Consider the following 17,802-nt stretch of genomic DNA (forward strand, 5'->3'; position numbering starts at 1 on the left):
GGGGCTTCCACATAGAGCTCACGGGGTCCCCGTACCTTGTCCCGCCCCCCACCCATACCATTATCGCGCCCAGATTACGCGCTTATAGACGCAGAACTATTGTCTCTCCTCCACAAGCAGGCGATAGAGCAGGCCCCTCCTTCAGAACGGGGTGTCCTCAGCAACATATTCTTTGTTCAGAAGAAAGGCGGTCAGATGAGACCGGTCATCAACCTTCGCGCTCTGAACACGGTGGTTCGCTACCGTCATTTCAAGATGGAAGGGATTCACCTTCTTCGGGACCTGTTGACTCCTTGGGACTGGATGGTAAAGCTGGACCTAAAGGATGCTTACCTGACGGTCCCGGTAGCTACATCGTCCAGGAATCTTCTCCGGTTTTGGTGGAGAGGAGAGATCTGGAGATTCACCTGTCTCCCATTCGGATTGTCATCAGCACCTTGGTGCTTCCCAAAACTACTGCGTCCGGTCATGTCCTGGTTGAGGAGTCGGGACGTACGCCTCATCGTTTACCTGGACGACATCCTTCTGATGCACCAATCCAGTGCGGCGTTGCTGGAACATCTCCAGTGGACGGCGGACCTACTGACGGATCTCGGTTTTCTCCTCAACACAGAGAAGTCATGTCTCATCCCATCACAACAGATGGAATTCCTGGGCTTCATGGTGGATTCGGTCAGGGAATCCCTCAGTCTTCCTCTGACGAAATTGCGTGCGATCCGCAAGGAGTTGAGACATGCTCTTACCATTCCCCACCTGTCCTCACGCCACCTGGCCCGTATCATCGGTCTGTTAGCGTCATCAATTCAGGCCGTGTTTCCGGCTCCATTGCACTACCGTGCCCTCCAACGGCTGAAGATTGCACATCTTCGGTCCGGTGCCTCCTTTGCAGAAGCCCGGGAGGAATTGCGCTGGTGGATCGCCAATCTGGAGGCATGGAATGGCAGAGCGATCTTCGGATTCCAACCGGAATTCACAGTGGAATCGGATGCGAGCCTTTAGGGTTGGGGCGCTCATTGCAACAGAGTCTCCACGGGAGGATCTTGGTCGGTTGCGGAAGCTCGCCTTTATATCAACGCCTTGGAAGTTCTGGCCGGCTCCTTCGCAGTCAAGAGCTTCTCCAACGGGATCGCCAATGCGTGCATCAGACTGCGGATGGACAATGTCTCGGCTGTCCGCTACGTCAACCGGTTGGGTGGTACCCACTCCGCAACCTTGGCGCGTTTGGCGAAGGAGTTCTGGTCGTATTGCCTCTCCAGGGACATTATGGTGCAGGCGGAGTACTTACCGGGACTGAGCAATGTTCGCGCGGATTGGAACTCTCGCTACCTGACAGACGGCAGCGATTGGCAGTTGGATCCGGAGGTGTTCTCTGCAATTTCGGAAATATGGGGCCCGATGACCATTGATCTCTTCGCCTCACGGCTCAACAAGCAACTCACCCGGTTTTACAGCTGGCGTCCAGATCCGTAAGCTGTGGCGGTGGACGCGTTTCTCCAGGACTGGTCTGTCTCCCGCCTTTACGCTTTTCCCCCGTTTGCGATGATCCCACGGACTCTCCTTCAGGTTCGTCGCCATCGGGCGGATTTGGTGCTAGTGGTCCCGTTCTGGGGGTCTCAGGCCTGGTACCCTTTGCTGCTGGAGATCCTGGTAGAGGTACCCCTACTTCTCCCGGAGCGCACGGATCTCCTTCGCAGCCCTCAAGGTCTCCACCACCCACTTCTCCTCGACGGTTCCCTACGGCTGCTGGCTTGCCGGATCTCCGGACACCTGGAGCTGTCGACGGCATTTCGGAGGCAACTAGACGCCTACTGGACAATGCTTGGGCTCCCGGCACCAGAAAGTCTTATCGGGCAGCCTAAAGAAATTGGGCTGGCTGGTGCTTGGAACGGGACTTGGATCGCGTTTCGGCGCCTGTAGCGCACCTCCTGCAGTTTCTCACCTCACTCTTCGAGGCAGGCAAGGCCTACCGGACCATCAATCTCTTCAGGTCAGCTATTTCCTCCACCCATCTGGGTTATGAGGGCGTCCCTGCGGGTCAGCACCCTTCTGTCTCTCGTCTGTTGCGAGGCTCTCGGTTGGCGCGTCCGCCTCTGCCTCGTTTTTCGACCACCTGGGACGTTTCACTGGTCCTATCCTTCTTATCCTCCTGGCCTGAGAACTCAGATCTTTCATTGAGACAACTATCCGCTAAGTTATTGGCTCTATTCTGCCTCATTTCTTGCAAAAGGGTTTCAGATCTTCGGGCCCTCGACAACGACGCTCGTTCTTTTACCCCTGAGGGCGTCACTTTTAACATTTCGCGTCGCACCAAGATCAACATCAGGTCAGTCTCCTATCCCAGTTTTCCTTCTACTCCGGCATTGTGCCCTGTTGCTTGCTTGCGGGAGTACGAGTCCAGGACTAGGGCCCATCGGTCTCCTGCGGTGTCACAGCTGTTTCTTTCCATTCGCCATCCTTTCCACCGGTCTCTAGTCCGACATTGGCTCGCTGGCTGAAGTGGATCATGTCCCTGGCTGGGATAGACACTTCCATCTTCACCGCGCATTCAGCCAGGGGTGCCTCGGCCACTTCTTTGGCGGTTGCAGGGGCCCGGTTGGAGGACATTCTGCGTTTGGCTGACTGGTCCAATGTTACCACGTTTAGGGAGTTTTATTTTCGTCCTCCGTCTCATTTGTTTTCTTCTATTATAGCTCAGCTTTGAACTTGCAATATGAGCCTCCGTGTTTTGCCGTAAAACTTAATGATTTTCTTAGTCTATGACGTAAAGTCATAGTTTTATTAAAGACACGGAGGCGAGTATTGCCCACCCTGTTCCCGCCCTTGGGTTATCTTAGGGTTTCTATTGCAGGTGGATTTTCGTTATTATCCTTTTTTGTAGTGTCAATATTGTTATTATTATTATCACTGTTATTATTATTATTATTATTTTATTATTGTCATTATTATTATTGTTATGATCTTCATTCGATCCCATATTATGTCTGATTTAAGTGATGGCATTACCAGACGCTGTTGGTTTTGACACCTATGTTTCACCTGGACCTATGGTCTGTTCTCATTTTCAGGTTGAATGTCGATCTGTTCTAGGATGCGTACCTTCGGTTAACCTCTCTACCACGGTTTAGCCATGTTGGCTCGTTGGATGCACCTCGTTGGCGATGGAGTTGACCGTTCCAGTTCGCAGTTCGGAGAGTTTCGTTTCGGTGTTTCGGGATGTTGACACCAGGATCACAAAGAAAGAGGAAGGTCCACAGGAGGAGCTGCCTATTATAGGGGCTGTAGGGGAGGGACCTTGGTTGCTATGGTTATTCCTTGTTTGTAAATTTTTTCCTTTGCTGCTATTGGTGGACAGTAAAGAAGGAGATAGCAATACTCGCCTCCGTGTCTTTAATAAAACTATGACTTTACGAAGTAGACTAAGAAAATCATTAAGTTACATCCTGTATTATACTCCAGAGCTGCACTTACTATTCTGCTGGTGCAGTTACTGTGTACATACATTACATTACTTATCATGTACTGATCCTGAGATACATCCTGTATTATACTCCAGAGCTGCACTCACTATTCTGCTGGTGCAGTCACTGTGTACATACATTACATTTCTTATCCTGCACTGATCCTGAGTTACATCCTGTATTATACTCCAGAGCTGTACTCACTATTCTGCTGGTGGAGTCACTGTGAAAATACATTTGTTATGCAAGTGGGTGTGGACGCACTGTGCCACTGACTGGCTATACTCGGGAGGGGCGTGACTAAGCAACTAGCCTCTGACGGTGAGGATAGGCTTGGGCCGTTAGAGTAGTTGCCAGGTGCCACTCCAGAGCAGTCCCCAAGTTAGTGCCAACTGACCAGGGGGTCAGAGATACCGGTGCAAGCACCGATGGGAAGTATGTGGTCAGGAAGTCCGGGGTCAGGGCAGGCAGCGATCAAGCAAGGTCTGTAAATGAAGTCAGAGGCAGGTGCCAAACAGGCGAAATCCGATAATTCCAAAAGCAGGGTCCGGGACACAGCAAAGCAGAATTTGAAAAACACCTTCACACTTGGAACTAGACAAGCTAGTGACCATGAGTTGCTCAGGCATCTTCCGGTGGTAGGAAGCACCTTTAAATACCTCCTGCAATCCAGCCATAGGCTGGTGAGACATAGGGCGTGTACATGCTGCCTCACAAGTGAAGAGAGACACACCCATACAAGCCCTAACAAACAGTACAGGTCTCCAGCAGGAAGTAAACTCTGGCATGGAGCACAGATGCAACAGTTGAGCTACCTGATGCCCGCGCTTGTCAGATTGTCCTCCACCGGTAAGACCTACCCTTTTCTTTGCCTATTAGCATGTCTCCAGACCATTAGGCACACCGCCGTGGTCTTATCTTTATTTACGTTTATTGGTCTATCAGTCCCACTAACACCCCATTCAGGGGCGCCATTTTGGACTCGACCAAAGGTGACCTGGTACACCAGGTTCCCTGTTGTTGTCTATATTGTATGTCCGTAAGGGATAAAAAATTTAGTATAGCCACTAGGTTAATCTATAAAATGTATCAGTATGGCACCACCCTTATTTCGTTATACACCTTGGACAGGTGGTTGCACATGCTCAGCTCAATTCTTTAACTGCCACCAGCCATATCTACTGTTAGAAGCTGTGACAGTTACTGTATAAGAAGAGGTCTATAGCAGAAAGGAGTAAGAATTTGAGGCACTCAGTCCGTAGGTTATGCAATTCAAATAATTTTTTTATTATTATTATTTTTCATGTTTGTCTTTCACGGGCATATGGATGGTGCAGAAAACATGAAAAATAATAATAATAAAAAAATTATTTGAATTGCATAACCTACGGACTGATTGCCTCAAATTCTTATTACTTGGATACGGCTTAATTAGCCCTTGATCGGCACCGGTGATACTACTTCTAAAACAGAGTGCGGTTCCCCATTTCTCTATAGATATAGCAGAAAGGACACACAGCCCTGAGCTACCAGCCTGCAGAAAATTTGACGGTACAGAAAATGGGATGGGGGACCTCTGGTTCCATGTGAAGTACAGGGCTAGTTCCAGGCTCGGACTGACCCACCGGGGAACCGGGGAAACCCTCGGTGGGCCCCTGGCTTTTTCATTCATAATGATTAGTGCGGCAGGCAGCTCTCCAGCTTCCCGCTGGCCAGCACCGCTGCCTGCCACTTCAATGAGCACTGACAGTGACGTCTCCAGAGTCAGACTTGACATATAAGTGGCGAGATGACTGATCCAGGCCATGATCATTCACCTCGCCACTTCACTTGCCATAGCCGCCGCCTGCCAGTGCCCAGCGCCCAGCGCCTCCTCTCCAGGCCGCTCCCCGCAGCGCTGCTTGTGGGCCCCGCCTCCTCATACGTGATGTGCCTGCGCTGCGCTCTCAGTACAGAGCATCCCTACGCAGCGCAGGCACGCAGACAGTAAGGTTCCCCGCCGCGCCCTGGAGTCTGCAGAGCGCAGCGGCGGGTTTATAGTGTGCCGCGGGTGCCCAGCAGTTAGCTGCCTCCTGCCTGTGAGCAAGACAGATAGAGCCGAGGCAGTGGACGTCACACTCTCTGTCTCAGGCTAGTCCAGGCAGGTAATACCATATTCCAGTAATAACTGTTAAAATACTATTAAAAAAATATTATTCACATTGTATTGTCTTTTCCCCTTGAAAAGTACAACTCCCAGCATGCCTTGTCAGATGCAAACCTTCAGGACCTGCTGGGAGTTGTAGTTTTCCTTTCTGCAACTTGCTGTCATTTTATGTTGCAATTATGATGCGGTCACAGGTCTTGCATTCTCACCCGCTGCCCACACCATCAATTGCCAGTACCAAAATTACTGTATACAAGTAAGTAAGGGTGGGTTTACACTTGCGTTCTGGCTTTCCGTTATAGGCTCCATTTATAACTGAATACCCAGGCAGAATGAAAAACGGAAACCTTTAAGAGGCATTCCATTTTGATACATCACAATAGAAGTCTATGGGCAAGTATAACGGATCCGTCTGGTCTGGTTTCCGTTATGCAAGACGAACAAACAAAGTACTGTCGCCAGGCATGATTGCCCTTAGACTTTTACTATGACGGATCAAAACAGAATGCCTCTTAAAGGTTTCCGTTTTGCATTCCGTCTGTGCGTTCCATTATAATCAGAACCTCTATAGCAGAATGCCAGAACGCAAGTGTGAACCCACCCTTAACCTGTTTAGGACACAGGGCGTACCGATACGCCCTGATGTTCCGGTCCTTAAGGACACAGGACGTACCGATACGTCCTATGTATTTCCGATCACTGCCGCTCGGCGGGCGGTGATCGGAACCCGGTGCCTGCTGAAATCAATCAGCAGGCACCCAGGGTCAATGACCAGGGGGTCCTGTGACCCCCCCATATCGGCGATCGCTGCAAACTGCAGGTCAATTCAGACCTGCGGTTTGCAGCGCTTTCGGGAGGTTTCTGATCCCTGTGACCACGGGGATCAGAAACTTCAAAATGCCTTTATTTTATGTTTAACCTTCCCCCCTGCAGCCCTCTGTGTTATGTGCCGGCGGGCGCAGCGGGGTTGGAGGTGTGGCAGTGCGGACGGGAGGACCGCGCGATCGTCCGCCCGCCCGCTCTCTCAGGATGGCCGAGTGGTTTGCAGAGTGTCAGCACCATGGTGCTGATCAGAGGCTGTCCATGGTGCTGATTAGACTTCTGCTAAAGGCAGAAGTCTAATCAGACTTTGTAAAGTGAAAATACAAACCAGTACACTATATAGTGTACTGTACTGTATTATACAGACATCAGACCCACTGGATCTTCAAGAACCAAGTGGGTCTGGATAAAAAAAAAACATTTACACATTTTTCACTGATTAGAAATGAAAAAAATAAAATTCCCTACACATATTTGATATCACCGCATCTGTAATGACCTGATATATAAAACAGTCATGTCACTTTCCCCGCACGGTGAACGCCATAAAATAATAAAAATAAAAACTATGACGAAATTGAAATTTTGCCCACCTTACTTCCCATATTAGGTATCGCCGCGTCCGTAAGAATCTGCTCTATAAAAATTGGTGGCATAAGTACTATTAGGGGGCACATATCTTGGCATATCTACTGTGAGGGGACACATATCTTAGCAAACCTGCTGTGAGAGGGGCACATATCTTGCCATATTTACTGTGAGGGGGGCACATATCTTGGCATATCTACTGTGAGGCACATATCTTGGCATAACTACTGTGAGGGGGCACATATCTTGGCATATATACTGTGAGGGGGCACATATCTTAGCATACCTACTGTGAGCGGGCACCTATCTGTGAGTAGACGTGAGGGACTAAAACATTGGGTAGAAAATAAAAGTAGGCATAAGGACTGATTCACATATATCCGCTCTGTAGCATGCTCTGTGTAAGGTATTTAATCTATAATACATACAGTTTCATTACTGTAAGCGCCATGCAAAATGTCATAATGGCCGACTGAGACTTTATCGCCCAAGGGCCCACATGAACCTGGAGCTGGCCCTGCCTCCTGATATCTATCATAATGAGACAAGTGTAGAAGAAACACCACAGGTGCTAATCCACATGTTGTACCGCCATCTAATGCTGCTATAACCATGGACCGGAGGTTCTTAGTATACATTGTTTTCAAAATGTATAAGATCACTTGCCACGTCACGGCGACCTCCTTCAAGTGGGTTCCTACACTAAAACTAATGACTATTATTATTTATTATAAGACTAGAGTATTAGAACTATTACTATTATTATCCTTATTATACTAGTGCTATCCTATTGTTGTTAATTATGTCCCTACACCTAAAACTGTTGATCCAGAAGAAGGCGAAACCCCCTGGACACATTCGGCCAATCCGTATCACAAGAAAAAATTCCTTCTCGACCCCGGGAAAAGGTGATCAGTCGTAGAACCCTGTATCAAGCCCCCTGATGCCTATCCCTAAATTAGGTCCCTATCCATAAACCTGATGATCCAGAAGAAGGCGAAAACCCCTGGACACATTCAACCAATTCATGTCACAGGGGAAAAATTCCTTCTCGACCCCGGTAAAAGGCGATCAACCCTAGAACCCTGGATCAAACCCTCTGATCCTTATCCCTAAATTAAGTCCCTATCCCTAAACCTGTTGATCAAGAAGAAGGTGAAAACCCCTGGACACATTCAGAAAATTCGTGTCACAGGGGAAAAATTCTTTCTCGACCCCGGGAAAAAGTGATCAGTCCTAGAACCCTGGATCAAGCACCATGATCCCTATCCCTAAACCTGTTGATCCAGAAGAAGGCGAAAACCCCTGGACACATTCAGCCAATTCGTGTCACAGGGGAAAAATTCCTTCTCGACCTCGGGAAAAGGCGATCAGTCCTAGAACCCTGGATCAAACCCCCTGGTCCCTATCCCTAAATTAGGTCCTTATCCCTAAACCTGTTGATCCAGAAGAAGGCAAAAATCCCTGGACTCATTCGGCCAAATCGTGTGACAAGGGAAAAAATTCCTTCTCGACCCCGGGAAAAGGCGATCAGTCCTAGAACCCTGGATCAAACCCCCTGATCCCTATCTCTTAATTATGTCTCAATTCCTAAACCTGTTGATCCAGAAGGCGAAAACCACTGGACACATTCAGCCAATTCGTGTCACAGGGGAAAAATTCCTTCTCGACCCCGGGAAAAGGCGATCAGTCCTAGAACCCTGGATCAAGCCCCATGATCCCTATCCCTAAATTAAGTCCCTATCCCTAAACCTGTTGATCCAGAAGAAGGCGAAAACCCCTGGACACATTCAGCCAATTCGTGTCACAGGGGAAAAATTCCTTCTCGACCCTGGGAAAAGGCAATCAGTCCTAGAACCCTGGATCAAACCCCCTGATCCCTATCTCTAAATTACGTCTCAATTCCTAAACCTGTTGATCCAGAAGGTGAAAACCCCTGGACACATTCAGCCCATTCGTATCACAGGGGAAAAATTCCTTCTCGACCCCGGGAAAAGGCGATCAGTCCTAGAACCCTGGATCAAGCCCCCTGATCCCTATCCCTAAATTAGGTCCCTATCCCTAAACCTGTTGATCCAGAAGAAGGCAAAAGCACCTGGACACATTTAGCCTATTCATGTCACAGAGGAATAATTCCTTGTCGACCCCAAGAAAAAGGCGATCAGTCCTAGAACCCTGGATCAAAACTCCTGATTTCTATATCTAAGTTTTCTAAAAATCATGTTGTTATTTTTTTAATTTTACTATTGTTATAGAATTATTACTATATTACTACCCTTTTACCTAAGTATTAATATTTAATAACTCAAATTTTATTTTTTATTTGGCTGCTACTGGTGGTCTTACAGCTCTTTACCATCCTTCACCGACAGAATGGTTTGAAGAGGATGGTCCAGAGGATGTTCTTCTTTCCTCTCAGGTTGGTGTTGACATACTGGAAGGTGGTTGGCTGGCGGATCTTCTGTCTTCTTCCAGGCTGATTCTGAAATCTTCTCAGGTTCTTGCTCTTCACATCCAGTTTCACCATCCTCTGTTCTTTTTTCAGCTTCTTCTCAGTAGTCTCATCCTGCTGCTCCCGGGATGTCTCTGCCTTCTCTCGCTCTCTCTTGGCCTTCTCCACCGGCAGGTCTTCGCACAGTTGGCTTGCCTTCATCAATGCCGGCTCTGGATCTTCTTCCTCCAATGGAAAAGGCAGGTATTTCTTCTGAGCTTCTTGGTTGGTTGGCATGAGGCGCTAAGAACAGATTCAGTCACTCATCTATGAGACGTTCCTATTAAACCTTCACATCTATAGACAGAACATGGAGGAATCTGGAGGACAATATGACAGAAAGTAGAATCACTCACCTCCATCTTGAAGATTGGAGACGGGTGGAAACGTTGTACGGATAAGCTGCAGGGAGAACACAACTAGATCATGAGTTTACTTCAGATCAGTCTAAACCTTGAGCTCAGATCAAGTTTTCATAGTCGAGTCTTATTACCAAAAATACTCACTTGAGAAGGGTCCCAGGCCATAGATGCACTGCTGGAGGCAGTAGATGTGTCATGGTCTTACCTGCTTGCTGCTCTCCTTCGTTTGACATGTGCTGGCGGCCATCTTGGGTTCTGGGTTTCTTGTAGCCTTCCACCCTGCGGCTCCTCCTTCCCCTGGGAGGAGCTGGATGCCTAGCTCATATATATAGGAGGTCTGTGGCTTCAGTTCCTTGCTTGGTCCTCCTGTGTTCACATGCTTCTAGACTGCTGCTGCTTCTGGTTCCTGATCCTGGCTTCGTCTGACTACCCTGCTGGTTCCTGATCCTGGCTTCGTCTGACTACCCTGCTGGTTCCTGATCCTGGCTTCGTCTGACTACCCTGCTGGTTCCTGATCCTGGCTTCGTCTGACTACCCTGCTGGTTCCTGATCCTGGCTTCGTCTGACTACCCTTCTGGTTCCTGACCTCTGGCTTCGCAAAGACTCTGCTCGGTTTCACCATCCGTTTGGACTTTTGCTTTACAGCTTTATTTTCAATAAAGCCTTCTTATTTTCACTTATCTCTTGTTGTACGTCTGGTTCATGGTTCCGTGACATTAGGACCAAGCCATGAATTCTGACGGTACAGGGCCATCCTCGCTACCCACGCTGGTTGCCAGACTTGATCAGCAGGATCACCTGTTGGGTCGGTTCGCTGTGGCGTTGCAAACCCTGCTTGAACGCACGGCTCATTTCGCTCCCGTTGCCGATGGGTCGGTTGTCGCTCCTGGGCTCGCTCCTACTGCCGCTCCGGTTGTTGCGCCAGAGTCTACCCCGACACCTGTTGTTGCGCCTGCGGTGTTTCGGGGTATGACCGGTTCTGCCCCTCTTCCACAGCGCTTTGGGGGAGAGCCAACTCAGTGCCGAGGTTTCCTTAACCAGGTGGGCATTTATTTCGAGTTGCTGCCACATGCCTTTCCTACTGAGAGATCAAAGGTGGGCTTCTTGATCTCGCTGCTCTCGGACAAGGCCTTGGCCTGGGCCAGCCCTTTATGGGAGAACAACAATCCGGTGGTTGTCGAGTTTTCCGGTTTTGCTGCTTCTCTTCGGAAGGTATTCGATGTGCCGGCTCGTGCTGCCTCTGCTGCAAAGCTCCTTATGTCCATCAGACAGGGTTCACGATCCGTAGCTGAATACGCCATTGAGTTTCGTACCCTGGCAGCAGAGGTGGGCTGGAATAATGAGGCTCTGGTCGCTGCTTTCTCTCATGGTCTCTCGGATGCCTTGAAGGATGAGGTTGCAGCTAAGGACCTACCAGTTGAGCTCGAGTCTCTTATTTCTTTCCTGATTTTGATTGACACCAGACTCAGGGAGAGACCTTCCTTTAAGGAGAACCTGCGGAGGTCTTCTAACAGATTGGTGCCTACGTTTGCTGTCCCACCCGTGCCTCCCTCTCCTCCCACGCCTCCTGGGGATGACTTGTCTGGGGGTGAACCCATGCAGCTGGGGTTTGCTCGCCTGTCCGAGGGGGAGAGGGCACTCCGGAGACGCGAGGGCCGATGCATGTACTGTGGTCTCGGTGGGCATTTTCGGTTGGCATGTCCGAACTGTCCGGGAAACGCTCGTACCCTGAGATCCTGTCGGGGGCAGATCTTGGGTGGAATCTCCTCGTCCCCGGTTTCCCGTGTTGACAAACCACTGATCACTGTTGTCCTCTCCTGGGTCGGGGGCTCGGTGACGACCCAGGCGTTGGTGGACTCTGGTGCTGGTGGTTTGTTCATTGATAGTGTGTTCGCTGCCGCCAATTCCATTCCTCTGCAGGCTCGAGGTTCCCCACTGGCTCTTGAGGCGATAGACGGCAGACCCCTTCTGCCGCCACACGTGACTCATGAGACCCTTCCAGTGGGGATAGCCATTGGTGCCGTTCACAGAGAGTCGGTCTGCCTCCAGGTTATTTCGTCTCCACACTACTCGGTGGTCTTGGGGTACCCCTGGCTCCAGAAGCATAATCCGACTTTCGATTGGGGATCGGTCGAGATCCTCTCGTGGTCACCGCAGTGTGGGGCTAGTTGCATCCATGGGTCTGTCAAGTTGCTGTGTACTTCCTCGGACTCTCTGTTGCCTCCTGAATACGAGGAGTACCGGGATGTATTCGATAAGGTGCGCGCGGTTGCCCTACCTCCGCACCGCCCATACGATTGTGCCATAGAGTTACAATCTGGTGCCGTTCCTCCTCGTGGCAAAGTCTATCCACTGTCGGTAGCGGAGAATGAGGCCATGGAGGAGTACGTGAGGGAGGCGCTTTCACGCGGACACATTCGCAAATCTTCGTCCCCGGCAGGGGCTGGATTTTTCTTTGTGAAAAAGAAGGGCGGTGAGTTGAGGCCTTGCATCGATTACAGGGGTCTCAATCGCATCACGATCAAGAACGCTTACCCGATACCCTTGATTTCCGAGCTGTTCGATCGCCTTAAAGGGGCCACGGTCTTTACCAAACTCGACCTGAGGGCGGCATATAACCTGGTAAGGATCAAGGCGGGCGATGAGTGGAAGACCGCGTTTAACACCAGGACCGGTCATTACGAATCCTTGGTTATGCCCTTTGGGTTGTGCAATGCGCCCGCAGTCTTTCAGGAATTCATCAACGATGTTTTCCGTGACCTGTTGCAGCAGTGTGTGGTAGTCTATTTGGATGACATCTTGGTATATTCTGAATCCATGGAGGCCCACATTCTGGATGTCAGACGAGTGTTGCAACGGTTACGAGAGAACAAGCTGTTCGGTAAGCTTGAGAAATGCGAATTTCACCGATCCCAGGTAACCTTCTTAGGTTACATCATTTCCGCTGAGGGGTTCTCCATGGATCCTGAGAAGGTTTCGGCTGTCTTACAGTGGCCCCAGCCCAGTGGTCTTCGTTCCCTGCAGCGCTTTTTGGGCTTCGCCAATTATTATCGGAAGTTCATCAGGGACTTTTCCATGCTGGCCAAGCCTCTCACGGATCTGACCAGGAAGGGCAGTAATTCCCAGGTCTGGCCGCTCGAGGCCATCCGAGCTTTTGAGGCCCTAAAGTCCGCCTTTGTGTCGGCTCCGATTCTGTCGCATCCCAACCCTGGGTTGCCCTTTGTCCTCGAGGTGGACGCGTCTGAGACGGGAGTAGGCGCCCTTCTGTCTCAGCGTAGAACACCAGAGGGTCCTCTGCTTCCTTGTGGGTTTTACTCCCGGAAACTGTCTTCCGCGGAGTGCAACTATCAGATTGGTGACAGGGAGTTATTGGCCATCGTGCAGGCCCTTAAAGAATGGAGGCACTTGCTCGAGGGTTCGGTGGTTCCGGTTCTCATCCTGACGGACCACAAGAATCTGACCTACCTTTCTGAGGCCAAGAGATTGACACCACGTCAGGCCAGATGGGCTCTGTTCTTGTCACGTTTTAATTACGTGGTCTCCTACCTACCCGGTTCCAAGAACATCAGGGCGGATGCCTTATCACGGCAGTACTCCGAGCTGTCCAGGGAGGAGTCGATTCCGACTTCGGTCATACCTCCGAATCAGATCCTGGCCGCCATTCGCACCAGCCTGACCTCTCCCCTGGGTGAGCAGATTTTGGCGGCTCAATCTGGTGCTCCCTCTGGGAGACCCAACGGCAGATGTTTTGTGCCTGAGGAGTTGCGCACTCGGTTGTTGCGAACCTACCATAACTCCAAGACCGCGGGGCATCCTGGAAAGAAACAGCTGTCCTGGGCTGTTTCACGTCTGTTCTGGTGGCCTGCCCTACGTTCCGACATCGCCGCATATGTAGCGGCATGCTCCGTTTGTGCCCAGAATAAGTCCCCTCGGCACCTTCCGTTGGGCCTTCTGCAACCCATAGCCACCGGGGAGCGCCCATGGTCACACCTGGGGATGGATTTCATTGTGGACCTCCCTGCATCCCGAGGCCATACGGTCATTCTCATGATTGTGGATCGGTTTTCCAAAATGTGCCACTGTGTTCCTCTCAAGAAGTTACCCTCTGCACAAGAGTTGGCCACGATTTTTGCCAGGGAGGTCTTCCGGTTGCACGGTTTGCCTAAGGAGATTGTGTCGGATCGGGGGAGTCAGTTTGTGTCCAGGTTCTGGCGCGCCTTTTGCTCCCAGTTGGGGATTCATCTCTCTTTCTCCTCGGCCTACCACCCTCAGTCCAATGGGGCCGCAGAACGATCCAATCAGGCCTTGGAGCAATTCCTTCGTTGCTATGTCTCCGATCACCAAGACAATTGGGTTGACCTCCTGCCTTGGGCTGAGTTTGCCAGGAACACGGCGGTGAACTCTTCCTCTGGGACGTCTCCCTTCATGGCCAATTATGGGTTCCAACCTGCCGTGTTACCGGAGGTATTCTCTCCCCAGGATATTCCGGCTGTGGAGGATCACCTTTCCGTCCTACGTGCTTCTTGGGTACAGATCCAGAAGTCCCTTGAGGTCTCTGCGCAGCGCCAGAGACTCCAGGCTGATCGCAGACGAGCGCCTGCTCCTTCCTACCAGGTCGGAGACCGTGTATGGTTGTCCACCCGCAACCTCAACCTTCGAGTGCCCACTCCCAAGCTGGCGCCTCGCTTTGTTGGTCCCTTCCGAGTGCTTCGCAGGGTAAACCCGGTAGCCTATGCCCTTGCGCTTCCTCCTGGCATGCGGATCTCCAACGTGTTTCATGTCTCCCTGTTGAAGCCACTGGTGTGTAATCGTTTCACTTCCTCGGTTCCTCGGCCTCGTCCGGTCCAAGTGGGCAATCGTGAGGAATATGAGGTGAGCAATATCCTGGACTCACGCCTGGTCCGCGGTCGGTTGCAGTTTTTGGTCCATTGGCGTGGTTATGGTCCAGAGGAGCGTTCCTGGGTTCCCTCCGCAGATGTCCATGCTCCTGCCTTGCTCCGAGCCTTCCACGCACGCTTCCCTCAGAAACCGTTTTGTGCTCCGCGGAGGAGGGGCCCTTGAGGGGGAGGTACTGTCATGGTCTTACCTGCTTGCTGCTCTCCTTCGTTTGACATGTGCTGGCGGCCATCTTGGGTTCTGGGTTTCTTGTAGCCTTCCACCCTGCGGCTCCTCCTTCCCCTGGGAGGAGCTGGATGCCTAGCTCATATATATAGGAGGTCTGTGGCTTCAGTTCCTTGCTTGGTCCTCCTGTGTTCACATGCTTCTAGACTGCTGCTGCTTCTGGTTCCTGATCCTGGCTTCGTCTGACTACCCTGCTGGTTCCTGATCCTGGCTTCGTCTGACTACCCTGCTGGTTCCTGATCCTGGCTTCGTCTGACTACCCTGCTGGTTCCTGATCCTGGCTTCGTCTGACTACCCTGCTGGTTCCTGATCCTGGCTTCGTCTGACTACCCTTCTGGTTCCTGACCTCTGGCTTCGCAAAGACTCTGCTCGGTTTCACCATCCGTTTGGACTTTTGCTTTACAGCTTTATTTTCAATAAAGCCTTCTTATTTTCACTTATCTCTTGTTGTACGTCTGGTTCATGGTTCCGTGACAAGATGTCCTAAAGAGAAGAGAATACAGTAAGTGACCACTTACCACTCCTCATGGATGATAGGACAAAGGGTCAGATTACAATAAAGCCACTTACCTCCAGAAAAGTGCGGCCTGCTCCAATCCTGTATTCGTCCAGAAATGGAGAAATCATAGTGCGATCTGTTAACCCATAAAAGAGACTTAGTCACAGATCTGATAAAGGCAGTGAATGTTCTCCCAGGTCTAGGACCCTTCTGATCACACACTGATGGCCGGTCCTAAGGGTAGTAATATGGAAGTCCTGAAGAACCATTTATAACTTCTTCATATATCTTTATAGCAGTCAGTCAGAGATCAGCTTTCCTCATACAGAGCTCCAAATCCCCTGCAAAACCTTAAAATAAAATGATAAATTGTAGCTGCCTGCAGCCACCACTAGGGGAGCAGAGAAGCATACTGTACAGGCAGTCATCAGTCCTGAGCTCCCTCTAGTGGTGTCTGAAGGCAGATCTAATGTTACCATTTATATCAGTGCAGAGGATTTGGAGCTTTGTATCAGTAAAACAGAGCTCTGATCACTATAAAAATATATCAAGAAATTAATTAACATAAAAAATGTCCTGATGATAAAAGGCGGACATTCACGTTACATATGAGAGGATAATAATCACATATGATCATGCAGTATATATATATATATATATATTGCCATCTTTACTGGGTATCTGCAGTGTCCCTTATAGCAGAAGGGCCCATATACGTAATACCGCACATAACACAGAGGTGAGATTTATCTCAACTTATATGAAGGAAAACAGGTTCAGTTACCCATAGCAACCAATCAGATCGTTCCTTTCATTTTTCCAAACTCATTTGGAAAATGAAAGGTAGAATCTGATTAGTTGTTATGGGCAACTGAGCCAGTTTTCCTTTGCACCAGTTCTGATACATCTTCCCTATAGTGCAGACTGGGTTGTACTGGACCCTATACAGATATATGACATGTTTATTTCTAAATTCATCCTGCCCAGCAGTCAGGAATACAGAACTCACCCCCAAAAAGACAGTAAAATACCCCAATTAACAACATTTTAAAGAATACCCTCATTTTCAGAGCCAGCACATTGTCCCCATTTACAATACTGCAAACAGAAAGCCCCCAATTCCCAGCACAGGGCCCTCAATAAACAATACTGGCAGCACAGGGCCATATACGGCTACCTCCCCTTAGTGGTGTCTGGGACAGGTAGGATTTAGGATAAATGTGAAGCATCATGGGAGATGTCAGATGAGGGGTGTGAGATCTCACCGGCGTCCATCTTCACCTCTCGTCGTCCTGTAACGGTCTAAGGACCACTGACCGTTGGTTTCCTTTCAAGTTTAAATTGTCATGCCCTGCTCAGGCTATGTACGGAGGTCTGCCAGATTAGCAGCACTTGCCTAGCCTATTGTTTTGTTTTGGAGTCGAGCTAGATCCGCCTCCCTTCAGGTGCACTGGGTGGGGTCGTTGGTTTCAGTTTAAATCACACCCACTCCCAGTGTTCCTTGCGGGTTATAGCTTCTGGCTGGCTTTGTGAAAGCAAGGAAGGAAGGAAGGATTGGCTGTTGCTGCTCTGAAAGATAAGTTGGTTTCTGTTTTCTTGTGGTTTGCTGTCTAGGCTGTAAGAGAGACGCCTGCCCCTCCAGGTTCTGAGGGAGCAGGCTGCCTCTATCCCCCTTTCACCATCTTAGGGACCTTGGGGTGTTTTCAGCCCAGGCACGAGGACACATTGTTCCCACCTTAAGGGTCTGAATGTGGGCATAGCAGAAAAGGGAGAGCTGGTAGGGATTTCTCAGGAGGTGACCTTGATCCCCAGCTTCTCGCCTAGAAACTTATTTGTTTATTTTTCTATGTGTCTGATATCCTGTCCGCCGTGACATTATAACCCGCCAATAATTTGACTGCCATTGCTCAGTGGTTTTGAGATGGAGTCAATTGATGCGCTAGTTGATCGCATGCAGGGATTATCCCTAGAGGTTGCGGATTTGCGTAATTCGGTCACACGGTGTCAGAATGCTCTGGCATCAGGTGCAAGTCAAATTTATGTGGAAACTAAAGTCGCTCTCCCTTATAGATTTGCAGGGGGTGTAGATGACTTTATCCGCTTTAAAGAGTCATGTAAGTTGTATTTTCGGCTGCGTCCATCTTCGTCTGGTGATGAAAGTCAGAGGGTTGGTATAATCATTTCTCTGCTTAAAGGGGACGCGCAATCCTGGGCCTTTTCTCTGCCGCCCGGTTCTCTGGCCCTCCGGTCGGTGGAAGAATTTTTTAAAGCCTTGGGATTAATTTATGATGGCGGAATCTAAATTACATAATTTA

The 17,802-nt window shown here is 49.9% G+C and overlaps 1 long non-coding RNA gene across 1 annotated transcript; it reads right to left on the reverse strand.

The window, feature by feature from the left end:
- Positions 1-445: 445 nt before the first annotated feature.
- Positions 446-17,547, reverse strand: LOC120991801. Its single transcript, XR_005776818.1, has 3 exons — positions 17,537-17,547; positions 13,882-13,885; positions 446-579 (listed from the first exon to the last, which is right to left on the reverse strand). It is a non-coding gene; the product is annotated as an uncharacterized LOC120991801 (long non-coding RNA).
- Positions 17,548-17,802: the final 255 nt, after the last annotated feature.

Source organism: Bufo bufo, chromosome 2, assembly GCF_905171765.1.
Source record: "Bufo bufo chromosome 2, aBufBuf1.1, whole genome shotgun sequence".
Classification (NCBI taxonomy): Eukaryota; Metazoa; Chordata; class Amphibia; order Anura; family Bufonidae; genus Bufo; species Bufo bufo.